This window comes from Lycorma delicatula, chromosome 3, assembly GCF_047948215.1.
Source record: "Lycorma delicatula isolate Av1 chromosome 3, ASM4794821v1, whole genome shotgun sequence".
Taxonomy (NCBI): Eukaryota; Metazoa; Arthropoda; class Insecta; order Hemiptera; family Fulgoridae; genus Lycorma; species Lycorma delicatula.
In genome coordinates this window covers 396,302-411,587 of record NC_134457.1, presented here as the reverse complement: position 1 = coordinate 411,587, position 15,286 = coordinate 396,302, and the positions used below count along the sequence as shown (strand labels likewise).

General features: G+C 30.4%; 1 pseudogene; it reads right to left on the bottom strand.

Annotated features, from left to right (window-relative positions):
• Nucleotides 1–15,286, bottom strand: part of LOC142320785 (heat shock 70 kDa protein 4-like) — a 60,950-nt pseudogene that overhangs the window by 36,118 nt on the left and 9,546 nt on the right.

The following is a 15,286-nucleotide window of genomic DNA, read 5'->3' as shown; positions in this document are numbered from 1 at the left end:
TTTACTCATGTAAATACCACATCATAGGTCTTTACACTGTAAAATATCTACCGTACGTAAATGGATATAACACCACACATTCCACAACATTAAATTTTCTAAACTTGCAATACATGACTAACAGGATTGAAACAAATTCCCTGTTTTAGTTCAAACAATTTTTCCTTTTTATAAATCAGGAATCGATAGAATGAATCAAGATAAATAGAGTTAAATCTTTAACTCTATTTATCTTGAGTCACAAACTGGGTATTTAAACGTGTTAGAAATATTTTTCATTGTGAGTTAACACATCCAGATCAATGAACGGGTTAGTAAACACAACATGAAAAAAATTGTATTAACTGTACACAATACATATAATACTGTAAAGAAACTAATCTTAAAACATTAAAAACAAAATAAGATTAAGATAAAAAATAAATTCCACACAACAAAAAATTAATAAAATAAAACAAGGACATGAAATCAATAACAGACTACAGTTAGGACTCGAAAATAAAAAACAAAAATCAAACAAGCAACGTAATGAAATTAAATTGTTAAAATGTAAAATATTATTTATTCACAGATCAAATAATTCACATAACATGGTAATTGAATATTAGCATAAAATGAATATTATTAAAGAAACAAAATCATAAAAATAAGTAACAAAATAAAGAGAAAAATCGGCTGAATTTTTAATCTACTAATCACTGCTATTAATCTAGACTGAAGCAATTTGGAGACATTTACGAGAATCAAGTAGAATTACCTGCTGACTCGCATAAGAGCTTAAATAAATATTACTGTAACTGTAATAAAATTTTTTTTCTCCCAGATAACTGAAATATCTTACATTTTACACATTTTTTTTAATATAAAGGGAAAAAATCACATTTTTTAATATAGAGGGAGAATAATATAAATCATTTCAGTCTACCATTGAGCCGCTTTTGTAAATCTCCTCATTGAACTAACCACATCTGCACAAACTCAATATACAAATTATACGCACAAAAAAGGACACAAATTAAATACACATGAGCAACACAGAATAAAAAATAAAAAACAACATTCTAGCAAAACAAGCAATTTAAATCTAAATTACACATACTCATCAGAAATTTCATTAAAAAAAAATCATTAAAAATTCAACTTAAACACCAGCATCACATCCATGGCAACAATATATACAGTAACATGAAAACCAATGGCAACTTAGCTCTTCTAGCAGCAGTGTCTGAAGAAGTTTAACATAAAGTGAAAGCTAACTAAGATGCACATTATATTTTTATAACTTTTACTCTAAAATAAAGTACTCTACAGTAACCTTTCAACCAAATTTTGATTAAGGTAGGTAATTTAAATAAGATAAAAATTAAAAGAGTTGAAATAATAAAATAAGTTATACATTTAAATTACATAAATTATTACTTAAAATAATTAAAAAACTAAGAGAATACATTTAAAGAATATGAAGATAACAAAAATAAAATTAATTTTTACTTTACAATGAATACAGAAAATTCAGCAATTTTCATAAAAACTATTTGGGCCAACAGCAAGAAATCATAACATACAAAATTGCACAACTACACAGCGATCTGCATTTTGACCACAGTAAATAATTAGCTCACACAATAAATCAGGTACTGCACATTTTCATGCATGATCTATTAACCCTTCAACATTAGATCAAACTTTCAACCAGCCATATACTTAACGTACAGATGAAAACTCAATCGTAAACATTTCATAGATTTCAACTTGATATTATCAAAAATAATATTTATTAGAATTCTATTTTAATTATAATAAATTTTATAGTAAATCTTTAATTGTGTATCAAATTTTTTTAATTTAATTTATAGGAAAAATAACCCAAAATTTATTTAAACATTTTTGTTAACTTAAACCTGAAAAGTCTATCACCATTCTCCTAATCATTCAATTTTTTGCACTTTTTACAATTAATAATATAAATTCAAATATTCAATATAAATATATAAATTCAGTGAATTTTTTTCATATTTTTCAGAAAATAATATTTAATTAAAAAAATAATAAAAATATGTAAAAGCATGTCGTGGCAGAAAAACCAAATGCAGTCATACATATTTTTCACTATTTCTTTTTTTTATCATTAATGTAAATGAGCAATAAAAAGAAAAATAAATTTAGGCAAAGTAAGAAATGCAGAAAGGGAGCTGATTGAAGTAACAAAGCCTAAGGGAAAAGCTGAAGAAATTATATTTTGATAATATGAATATGTTAAGAGAATAGATGGGAAAAGATGTTTAACAGTGATAGAAGAACCAAGCTTACAATCTACAGGTAATCCATTTTGGATACCATTCTAACCAGTTTATCTATCTCCTGAGATAGATGAAAGAAAACCAGAAGGAAAGTGTACACAATCTAGTAAAAGTGGACCAAGTGGGTTGAAATGCAAGGTGATTATGTTAAAAAATGGTGTAAATGTAAGTTTCCTATTTGCATTGCAATAAAATTTATAACTACATTGCGGATAATAGACTTACCCTCGTATATTATATTATATGAGGTACAACTTATAATTATTTTCGTCTTAGGGGTAATATACCTTCGTATATTACTGAAATTAATGTTTTTAAGATTTATATTATTCCTCTGTACTATTAAATATACTTAAATTTCATTAAAATATTCTGTATTCTAGAATCTAGAATACAGTATTCTGTATCATTAGAATATTCTATTCTACAGGGTGAGGAACATAAAACCGAACCCATATTGAAACCGCTACCCAACACTATTTATGAAAGACTCATACAACTAACGCGACTAGTGGATGTATATGTTACTACTGAATGTTGCTGCCGTTTTAATTCAATAATTAAACAAACATTTTTAGTGAAGGAAACGCTTAATGCAGGCAACTGAAACTTTTGTAACTGTTAGTCGGCAACCTTGTGAAGAGTGTTAGTGAGTTATTCTATTGATATTAACGTAAATATAACCTCTAAAGTCTTACTTACAATGGCATGTCCGCTCAAAGGGAGTACTTTTGAAGAACAGTGTTCTGTGATCCGATTTTTACTTTCAAAAAGTGTACAATCGTCAGATATTCTCTCGAATGAAAAACAATACGGCAGTCAGTTGTAAGAACCATATGAGTTTTTACACATGGGTGGAAAAGTTTAAAAGTGGCTGCAAAAGCATGAGTGACTAGCACCGCCCTGGACATCTGTTAACAGTGTTAACCTCAGTATTAGATTCTAATGTTGATTCACTTATGCAAGAAGACCAGCGACTTAGAGTTTAACAAATTGCTGAGAACTGTCGACTAATGTTGGCACATCCTGACCCCATAGGGGAAGACAACCTCCATGTGGCAGTTTCAATCAGCATGCCATCCTCTCCGTACCTAGCCCTTATGGGCTTGATCATCTTCAAAACCTCGGCAAAGGCATCGATGCCACTGATGCGAATGCCATATGTGACATTGCCATCAGTATACTACTAACATTAAGAAATCTCAAGAGAAGAAAACAAAACACATCTAATCTACGTAACAAAAAAGACTGAATAACAATAATAAGGAACTGAAATCTACTACCTACCCAAAAGATAGAGTTAAGTTCAACATGCAATAACAAAAGAACAAAAAAAAACATGAATACAAGACAACAGAAAAAACGTAATACAACAAAAACAGAAACAGATAGCCCAAGCGGCACTCTAGACCCTCCCAGCAATCCTTTCTTTTGCCAAGTAATCTATGAAGTTCTTCACTATGACCCGTTCAGTCTGGTTTCACCAATTAACAGAGAGATCTAATGCCAACCCAAAAATATCAAGCCGACATTAGATCTCCATGTTTCAATTAAGGTTAAAGAAATGATTCTTAAAGAAAAAATAAAGAACATTAAAATAAAAGTGAGTCACAGAAACTAAACGATTTTTAAAGCAAAATAAGTTTGTAATTATGACATGTAGATAGAAATTGAATTGGTCGTGAACTTCCATACCAGACATCATTGTAATATTAATGGAGCAGTGGACTGCTGTACACCGCTCATTCATATTGGAAATGTATTTTAAAATAGAAATTTGGTCATAATTACACAGAAATTATTCCATTAGCAATTTAAAACTTCATATCACCGTACCAATCTTATTCGCAATACAATGAAGTTGTGGATAATAAGATTTCTGAATTCATGTTTTTACAACAAAAAATCAAACCAGCCGTGCACTACATGAGTTCTCCAAATATTGAAAGAGTTAGGCAGACAATAATGAGAAGTCCTCAGCTCTCAACCAAAAAGCATGCTGCACTCTTTGTTTATCTCACAGTAGTGTCAGAAGAATTCTTCACAAGGATTTCAACTTTCATCAATATAATGATGGCACAAAATCTATGTAAGTATGACAAAGCAAATCAAGTGACATTTTGTGCAAATTCTATTTGTTTGCAGATTAAATGATCCTGCTGATGAGTTACAAAGCATATTTTCATTTATCAGGCACTGTGAATAAAAAAAAACTTTCTGTTACGGTTTAATACAAATCCTAAGCAGCATTATATATATACTCTTCATAATCCTTAGTAACTGTTTACGCCATTGTGTAAAGCAGTTTTTAAGTTAATTCAACTGGTTTGGTATTTGACTTATTTTCATCTAAAATTTAACAGTATTTCGATAAATATTTTAATTATAAATAAAAAATTTTTTCATACACCGAAATTAATGCATTCCATTCAACATACATATAAATATATGCTCAGTTGATTTTTATTTATGACTTTTGTATTGATTATTATTTATTAAGATTTAATTCTATATTATTTCAATGTGTATAATGTTTAAAAAAATAATAAATAAAAAAAAAGAACTAAACCTAAACATGATACAATTCATCGGCTCCTTTCAGATGCACTCGGCGCCTGACGATTTAGCAGCTCTTCACGGTTCACACAGCTCCTTTCGGATGCACTCAGCTCCACTTACCCTATATAACCCGGCTCACCACTAGAGTCAGGTCACTTCTTTCACATCATTTCTGCTTCGGCAGTCTCTCGTTGTGGTCACTCTCTTCTCTTCTTGTGTGTCGTCTCTCCGACCATCATTCGAGTGATCATTGGTGCGTCTTGCAACTCTGGCATTGTTTAGTCAAGCTTCACACTTCATGCAGTTGACAAAGTGGACTGCACATGTTCTGCAACAATGAATCTTTTTACTGTGTGTTAAGGATCCTTTAAACGTTGTGTTTGTGCTTTTTCTTCTCTATAACTGCATTATAAAATATTAACTTGAAGGAACTTATGCAGACGTATATAAGGTCCACGATTGAGAGATTATGTTTTGTACGACTGAATATCAACATATTGGTGTTTTTCGTCCGTTGAACTCTTTGTCGTTATAATCCAGATTGCATCCTGTGCCGGAGAGTGTCAAGATATTTGTTTTTCATTAACAGAAAACAGTAATCGTCTACCAAATATTAAGGTAATCCTCTGTTAAACAATAAGATACTATTATTATACTCTGTATTGTTATTCCACACTGTGTTTATGTAAAAGAAATATTTAATGTAATAAGTTTACCTATACTTTACTCGAGGATTGTTGTATATAAATATCGCACAAGGAGATTTTGTGCACGGCACAAAATCATCAATATTATCATTTTGTCTTAACAAAATGATAATATGTAATAGTGTTTTTATGCATTTTTTTTGTTTTTATGAACATGGTTATATAATTCTGTTTTTCACTCTGTTAAGAATAAAGTCCAATATTCTTTTGGCAAAAACGAGCTATTTGTAATTTTATTTTTGTAACTTTCCCCAACAGTAACTGTCTGGCAAGTTTTGGAATCATAGGCCCTAGTTCTTTGAAGTTTACCATAAAACCCAACAGAAAAAACGTTACACCTTTAATTAAAAGAGCATATCATTTGTACTTTCAGTGTAAAATTGGTGATCAGGATAAGATGTGGGCTCCTCATATAGTATGCACTAATTGTTCTGTATATTTAAGAGGATGGCTGAAAGATACAAGGAAGGCTTTACCATTTGGAATACCTATGGTTTGCCATGAACCGAAGCGTCATGCAACCGATTGTTACTTTTGTTTAACATGTGTGTCTGGAATTTCTAAAAAATTAAAACATATTTTAAAATATCCTTCATTGCTATCTGCAATCAGGCCTGTACCTCACAGTGAAATTATTCCAGTTCCTGAGCCACCTGTGATTGTATGTTTCGAAAGCAGCAATGAAGAATCAGGTAATACTGAAGAAGACAACAATGATTACAATTTTGAATTATTTTCCAATAAGCCACATCTTATATCACAAGGTGAATTAAATGACTTGGTTAGGGATTTAAATTTATCAAAAAATCAAGCTGAACTGTTAGGATCAAGACTGCAAGGTTGGAATTTACTTCAAAAAAATACAAAAATCTTGAGCTTTGAAAGCCGACAAAAAGAACGTTCTCAGTACTTTATTGATGAAAATAATTTAGTTTATTGCACAAATATTGATAGGACAAGTTAGATAGAATATTTAGGACAAGTTCATAAACCTTAGGACTGGCGCCTTTTCATAGATTCGTCCAAGTATAGTTTAAAAGTGGTTCCACTACACAATGGTAACAAATATCCTTCGATATCAATCGCTTACAGTATTAATTTGGAAGAGACATAATACGATGTGATGAAAGACGTTCATGAAAAAATAAATTATAAAAAACATAGCTGGAACATATCTGGTGATTTGAAAGTTATAGCTACTTTGTTATGCATGCAGTTAGGCTATACTAAGTACATTTGTTTTCTTTGTGAATGGGACAGCCGAGCTGCTAGGGATAAACATTATGTTACCAAAGAGTGGAAGAAATTAACTCCAAATAGAAAAAATATTATTCACGATCCCTTAGTTGAACCCAAAAAAATATTTTTACCCCCTTTCCATATCAAGCTAGGGCTAATGAAAAATTTTGTAAAAGCAATGAAGAAGACTAGTCCCGGATTTTTGTACTTCAGGCATAAATTTCTGAATGTAAGTAAAGGAAAAATTAAAGAAGGAATATATTTTTTTCCTCAATTAAGAGAAGATTTGGTCAAAGTGATGTATTTCAATCAATGTTAATTAATGTAGAAAGTGCAAGTTAGGCTTAATTTTAGGATGTTTGAAAAAATTTTCATGGCAAACAAAAATCCGACAATTTCCACGATATGTTAATCAACTTCTTACTTCATACAGAGCTATCGGATGTAATGTCTTCGAAAACACATTTCCTCCACTTGCATCTGGATTTTTTCCTAGACAACCTCGAAGACATATGTGACGAACACGGTGAACGTTTCTACCAAGATGTTTCAGTGATTGAAAGCCATTATAAAGAGAAATGGAATACTAACATGCTAGCTAATTACTGTAGAACATTAATTCAGGATGTGCCTGAGGATATTAATTAGAAAAACTGTTTAATAGAAAAGAATCAGTGAAATCATTCTAATACAGGTCTGGCCATGCAAAATTATAAATTTTACAGATTTTTAACTACATTTTCCCTTAATTTTTTTCAAAACATAATTTATTTAAAACTAAGGGTGATATAAAAATTGTATTTACAGATCGTAATGTACTCAAAAAAGCAATTCAAGAAATGGTATCACACTTAGAGAAACATTAAAAAAATTATTTTGTCTATCAGTGCAATATAAAAAAAATAAAAATATTTCATACCACATCAAAATTTATTTTGATACATACATACACATAATAGTTGAGTAGGTAGAGTAGTAGGATAGGTAGCATAGTATAACAGGCTGGTAGAATAGGTAGGATTATTGTTTTAAATCAATTACATTGTTTACAGAATTTTATTTTTAATTTTTCAAAAAATACATTAAATATACATTTCTGTGGGAATAAGTTATTTGTCATAATTTCTGCCTTTTCTTTAATATCGATTAGTATTAAAGACATTTTTGTTCAGAACCAAGATAATTAACAAAAGTACAAACAGTATAACACAGAAGCATAGTTACCTACTGATGTAATTTCAAATTAATCTCTGCTTGCTAACTACTAAACTGGATTAAAAACAACAAAGTAAGAAAACAGATGATAAATTAAATAATACCCACTTCTAATAAATAGGTCACTGATTGAAAAGAGTAGCTTCTGATCGGTTGATCATCTATATTGTAATGAAAATCTGTTTTGTAATAACCCTCACTATGATACAGATTCAGCTGCAAAATCCATACGTTATAATACAGCCGAACTAAAATAAATGTTTATAGAGTACACTAAATATTTCTATCAAAAGACTTCAACCATCAATTGAAGTAAGCATTTCTAAGGAACTACTTTCCTAAAATTCAAAATAAATGGTAAACTTTTTGAAAACTTGGAATTTTCAAACCGATCCATCAGAACAATATAAGGATGCACCATTTTACATTAAAAATTTTATAAGTGTAAATTAACAATATGTTGCACTTACAACTAGCTGAATTATTTGTTTCTTTGGATAAACAAATGTTATGCTTAATTTAAATCTCTTTTATAATCCTTTGGAAATGGTTAACCAAACTAATTTTTCTTTCCTTTCCTAAATAACTCTTCATAAATAATTTCACTAAACTCTTACAATCAAGCTATTCAACAAATGGCTGAAACTAAAAAATTGTAATGGGCCCTTTAGTTGGCTTATTCTTCATATGTACATAGAATTAGTACCTCAACAATTAGTAGGAAAATATCAATTTAAATGTTCCCAGCACTTATAGAATATTAATTGATAATTCCCCTTTAACTAATTTATCTCACTTGAGTGAAAATATAAAAGGGAATTCTTGAAACCATGGAAATTAGAGTGTGCCTTCCTATTTTGCCTATTACAAGATTTCAATATTTACTTTCCAAAGTCTACAGATAAAAAATGTAAAAGCTTTATTATTATATAAAATAAAGGTACTTATAGCACTTTCAGTAACTACTTTTAGACATCATCAGACCATTAATAAAAAGTTGGCTGGAAAAAATGTTAAGTCATTTCTTGTTATTTAATCCTAAAAACAAGTACATCATAAAAATGTGTTAACACATTTGCTACAATACCGATAAACAAGATGATCCTTTGTTATATCCTTTCTGCATGCTATACCCTCGATTCAGTAGGTTCTGATAATTCTTATTCCACTGACTAAAGGGCTGAATGTATTGTAAGGTCTCCTTACAACACATTCCAGACAGATCAACTGTAACTGCAGTACAGATTATTAAATCATGAAATTTAAAAAAACCATGCTGGTTTTCAATTCCCAGCAAGCAGAATCTGCTACCTTCTCAGGAAGCAGAACTATGTGAGGTATAATGGGGCAAACATTTCTGACTACCAGGCCTCTGTAATAGGGATATTTGATTTTCAAAGTGCTGGAGTTGTCAATAAATGTTCTAAGGGGTAACCAACATCCCTAAACATTGCAGCTGGCCATCCCCAACAACGAGTTGCAAAAACATGCTATTGTCCAAAGCACTAGTCCAAGGTGGTACCCAACACCCAGGCTGTTATTTTCTACAACTTTTTGAATCTTTTAAAAGAAAGTTTACACTATTCAAATCAGATGAAGATTTTTTCAATATTTTTAAAATTATGTAGCGATCAATCTAATTGTTTATTTAATTTAAATACTATTCTTTATTTATTTATTTACGTTTATTGTAAGGATTTTTCTTCTTTTTTTTAACCACAAAACTCTTGCAATCATAAAATAAAGACGGCATAAGAGAATTTAAGTTATTTTGTTAAGATTATTATGTTTTAGAATATTATCTTGTTTTATAAAACAGAAACCAAAGAAAAACAGAAACTCGTTATTCTCAATAAATAACTAAAATTACCTAAGGTTTGCATCATCACATTCAGCTTCTAAAAGTTATACGAGTGCAATGCAACTTTTCTTCTTAGCAAATTTAAATGAAGATCTCTTCTCTGTAATTGATCTCTTAGATTTCTAACACGTCTTTGAAGATTGTAAACCACAGTAACTATAAATTTACAAAAAAATTACTTATTTAACCCATTATAATAAAAGAAGAGAGTATTAACTATGCAAGTAAAATTTAGTAATGAAATAAACTTGGAAAATAAAGAATATAATATACAGAAATTATAAGATGGAAAATAAACTAAAGCACAAGCATCTAATAAAATAAAATTAAAGACTAAATAAAAATTACAAATAAATCTAAATTACAGCATAGCTGTCTACGTTAATATATTTTCAGCCTTTAAAACATACAAAGATCCAAGAACCTCCAATTTATAAAAAGTAATTCATCTTGAATAAATTTCATCACGTTACATTAACTAATAGTCAAAAACATTAAAATCAATTATAATAATTAAGTACCAAAAACTCGCATTAAACTTCCTCCACAAAAAGTGAAGAAGTGACAAAGCAATAAGCAAATTTTAAGAAATGAGCCAAACAGGGGAGAATACAGCTCTTAAGCATGATTTGAAGATTACAACAATAAGTGCAAACTAAATAACAAACACAGTAAGATAATTATAATATCTGTATCAAAGAATTATTCTAAAATTTTAATGAAATCAACATCTTGGCTTATGTCCAACTGCTTATAACACTGGAGAACAAAAAATAATTTTTTTTGTCTTTGTAAGAAAAATATGTGATTCTGATAATATTTTTTCACCTGAATTCAAATATGATTATCAGTTTTTCCCCATCAAGCAAGGTTTCTGAGAAATAGGCATTTATAATTTCAAATATTTTAATACTTTCTCTATTCAGACATGCGACTCACCTACAAAGTAAGAAATGATGATTTTCTGCTATACTTCGCCTGTGGAGCATCCCTATGATGGTCCAACCAACAATAATCAGTCAGTATATCAGGATTCCATTTGCCTTGGTACCTCTTTTCCATAGCTGAAATCCCTGATAAAAGTGTCCCCTGTGCTCATCACTCACTGCACAAAGATTTTCTGGGAAGAACTTTAAGTGTGGTGCAGAAAGTGTACTTTTAGATACATACTACAACCCAAATTTTTATACGATCACTGACAATATCACAGTAATTTTCCACCTTTCGATTTTCCAAAAAACTCTGAGTAACATTTTTAAATGCTTGCCAAACTGCTTTCTCCAGTGGATTCAATAGTTCCTCAAATTTTCATCATGCATTAGTAATCGTATTTGTGCACCCACAAATATTCCTTCTATAAATTTTTGTATCACTAATTTTAGGAAACTCTGTTTTAAATACATGAAACCAGAAGTATTTTCCATGGCCTTGACAGGATTCTTTTTTAATCCTTATTTGATATATAACAGAATCTTTCATTTTTCTATTCAGGAATGAGTGATTAGCGTTTGTTTAGACCATTCTTTTCTAATGAAATGGTTGTTTCTGTCCCTACTATCCTATTCACACAGAAAACATTACTTTGTGTAATCAAGCTGCAGACCAAGAATAAGTGCAATTACCTTCAAATCACCACAGATATTCCATTCATACACTGCATATTGAAGCTTTTCCAATAAAAATTGAGTTTTCATATGTTTCCTTCATATTAGCAGAGTGAGCTACAGGTACAGATGGGAATTTATTGCCATTATGCAGAAGCACAGCTTTTAAACTAACTTTAGAGGAATCAATGAACAAGTGCTATTCTGTTGGGATATGTTCATTACAAAGTGTCTCCATAAGAGAAGAGATGTCATTACAAAACACTAAGCCATTTTCATCAGAAAAATAGTCTTTAAATTCAGAATGACGATTACAATACGTACATACCTTTGTATTCTTTTAAAAAAGATTCCATCCTTTTAGCCGGGAAGCATGCATTTCAGACTGTTTTTTGGATAACTTTAAATCTCATATGAGATCAGTCATCAGAGATCATATGAGAGTAAATGAAGCTCAGATGAAACGCTTTGTTCAAAAGTTGTATCACCAGAATCTGTTTCTTTTTCTTCCTTACTTCCATCAGACTTAAAGCTCTCTTCCTCTAATGTCACATGTTCTGGAAGCTTTGGTACGGGCAATTCTTTGCAGTGTGGAACCGGTATTATTGCAGATTGCTAGTTAGGGTACAACACACTGTATGTTTTGATTTTGATGTAATCCCTTTAATGTTTGTTAAGCAGAAATAACAGTCACAAGAGTGATATTGGGTTCCCTCCAAATCATAAGGACAGCAAATGGCATGTGGCGTGTGCCATTTTTCCATGCAGTGAGGAGCCTAGAACATGAAAAATAACAGATACGTGGGGCCCAAGCCCTTGTTTGATCCCTGACTCTACACCCAAAATGAAGTTCATTACACGTTTTACTAATGGAGTAAGGTTTTGCCTTTGGGACTTTAGCATCACTTCACCAGATATATAACAAAAATTTGTAGGATGATTTAAACAGACTCTAGGAATTTTGTAATTAACAAGTAATTAAAAGAAATAAAGTTGTAAATATGCAATACACAATAACTCAGACACACAAAGCATTCACAATGATGTGTTTACTGGTTCACTATTATCTCACAAACGGCATCGTTTTTATGAATATATGGTACACTAGATCGTGTTTGTACATGCCTATACACATCTGAACCTGCACAACAATAGCAATACTACCCTTGAGTTAGCTCAATTGGATCCATCATATTTACAATGCTCTATGAGCTTTTACTTGGCAATCGACAAATTGACGAAAAACACGTTTTAAAATATTTAAAAAAATTAAAATAAAAAACTGTGGGTGATGGAGAAATTTCAAATAATATTTGAAAACTGCATTAACTACACATATTGATAATCATGAGTCAAAAATCATGTTTACCAGTGTAATTGTTACGGTCATTCTTAAAGCACAATCATTGTTCTATGAATGTTTGTCTCTATTGTCAAGGTCTCATAATCTTTTGTCCAGTTTTTGATACACTATGGTTTAATACTTTTAATGTATTCGTTATTTATTTTATGGTTATTTGTTTATGTTATGATTCATATCTCATCTTGATCCCAAACCTAATCAGGTTTTAATCATTTTTTTCAAACATACAGAATGCGAGCCTCAATAGTTATCATTATCTCAGGTACTCAAGAATCACTGTAAAACAGAAACTCTGTTTGTGGCTTTGCGACAATTAATGTTTTTATTTAACAAAAATTGCATGGTTATCAATTTATAATAAAATAATAAATTTTTACATAGGTATTGCATTTTTAACTACATCTTAACAAGAAAAGTAAATTAAATGTAAAATAAAACAACTAAAGGAAGCAAAATGTCATTTACGAAAAACAAAATTAAAAACATGGAAAAAAATAAAAATCTACATTTGCTTTTGCTAAAAGTGAAATTTATTATTTCTTTAACATTATCCACAATAATATAAATAAACCTCATAGAATACCAGTTGAAGTGAAGATCTGATACAAACAAAAAATATCCTTAACTCTTAAACTAATATTAAGTACAGAGGAGGAGACTTGCACAGATATGATCTTGAACTTAACTACACTGGCACGATTTTTTTGTCCATTGATTCTTGGACATAACTTGCAGACTGGCAACCTGGGGTTTACTACAACATGCCTTCTACTCATTGCTCTCTTGTTTTGTGATGTTATGACATCACAAAACAAGAGAGCAATGTACAAGAGTACATTCACCAGACCAAATTTTATTAGTGTTAAACATTCTCAGAGTTTCATACATGCAAAATAAGAAACGGGTTAAGTTAAATTAATTACATCGCATGAAAATATGCTTTTGGTTATAGCGCTATAAAAATAAGTGAAATTAAAGTTATGTTACTTCTAATGTTGCTGAAAACAATAAACTCTTAGCTGAATGACCACAGAATTAGCTCTGACCACAAAATGGCTAAACGAAACGGAACCTCAAAACAGAAGAGAAAAAGAATACTATTTAGCAAAAGATCATTAAACAAGCTTAATGAAATCAAGTGGAAATTACATTAAGATTTTCACTGGTAAAATCTGATCGATCATTTTTAGGAAGAGGTTAACTGTGAATTTACATTATCAAATTTTTATATACTATAACTGTTCTACATAGAATTTTCTTTTTTTCATACTACTGAATTAGGTCACATAGATTACAACACTCTCTGATAACATATGGGGGTCTTCCGTATCTAAGATTACACCACACATCTAACGCCCTTACAGATTACTTTTATAAATATCATATAGAAAGCGAAAGCCGATAAAAATTTAACCAGTGACAAGAAACATTCACTCTTTCGTATCTCAGATTACACCTAACATTCAACGCCTTTACAGATTACCTCCATTACTACCTTATCAGAAAGAGAAAGCCTGTAGTTTTTTGGTGTTTACTGTCACAGTAAATAGCTTAATCGCTTCATATATTGACTGTCAACACTGTAGGATTTACAAAGCCTTTTGTAGGTACTTAAATTGTGGCTTTGTTGTGTATAGAGTTTCACTCTTTTCCAATCAATTGCCATTCGCTTAGTATGTTTATTTTATTTTAAATACGCACAATATGAAATTTAATTCATTACCTAAAATTGATTTTTATTTTTGTAGTATCGTACCTTTTTCAGTTTGGATTTTTAAGATAACAGCCAATAAATTTTTTTTCTTTCATTTAATTACTATTAGTGAAAGGTCATACACACAATAGGCATAGATTTACAAATTACTTTATACAGTCCACTACTATTGAGAAGAATCGTAAAATATACTTTATTGACAGGACAAAAGTATTGACAGGTAAAGGTATTACCACAACCAAATTACATCGCACCATGGAATGGCATGGCTGTACATTAATTTTGGTCCTCCGGGCCATATATTTGAAAAATTGAATAGACCAGATAATTAAGTTGTAATATTGTGATATATATAAATACACTGCAGCTTAGCAAATTCAATCTTCGTCTGTAATCTTCAATTATAATAATAACTTCTGGTTGAACGAAAATATTTTGGAGTTTCTTCCCTACATTATCTCAATAATATTAAGACAATTAACAATTATTAAGACAAATATCAATAAAGCCTCCATTACAAGAATTGGAACATTCACAGACAAATTTGATGCATCAAGGTGACAGCCACGCCTGGCAAGTCAAATTACGAAATCTGCTTAAACTGCAATGCAATTCCATTGGGTCACAAGTAGAAATGAATGTTAATTTGGCTTTAGATCAAGAACAAGTTAAGGAAATCTATGCGACATAGGATGTACAGCAACATTTAAGTAACATTCATTTA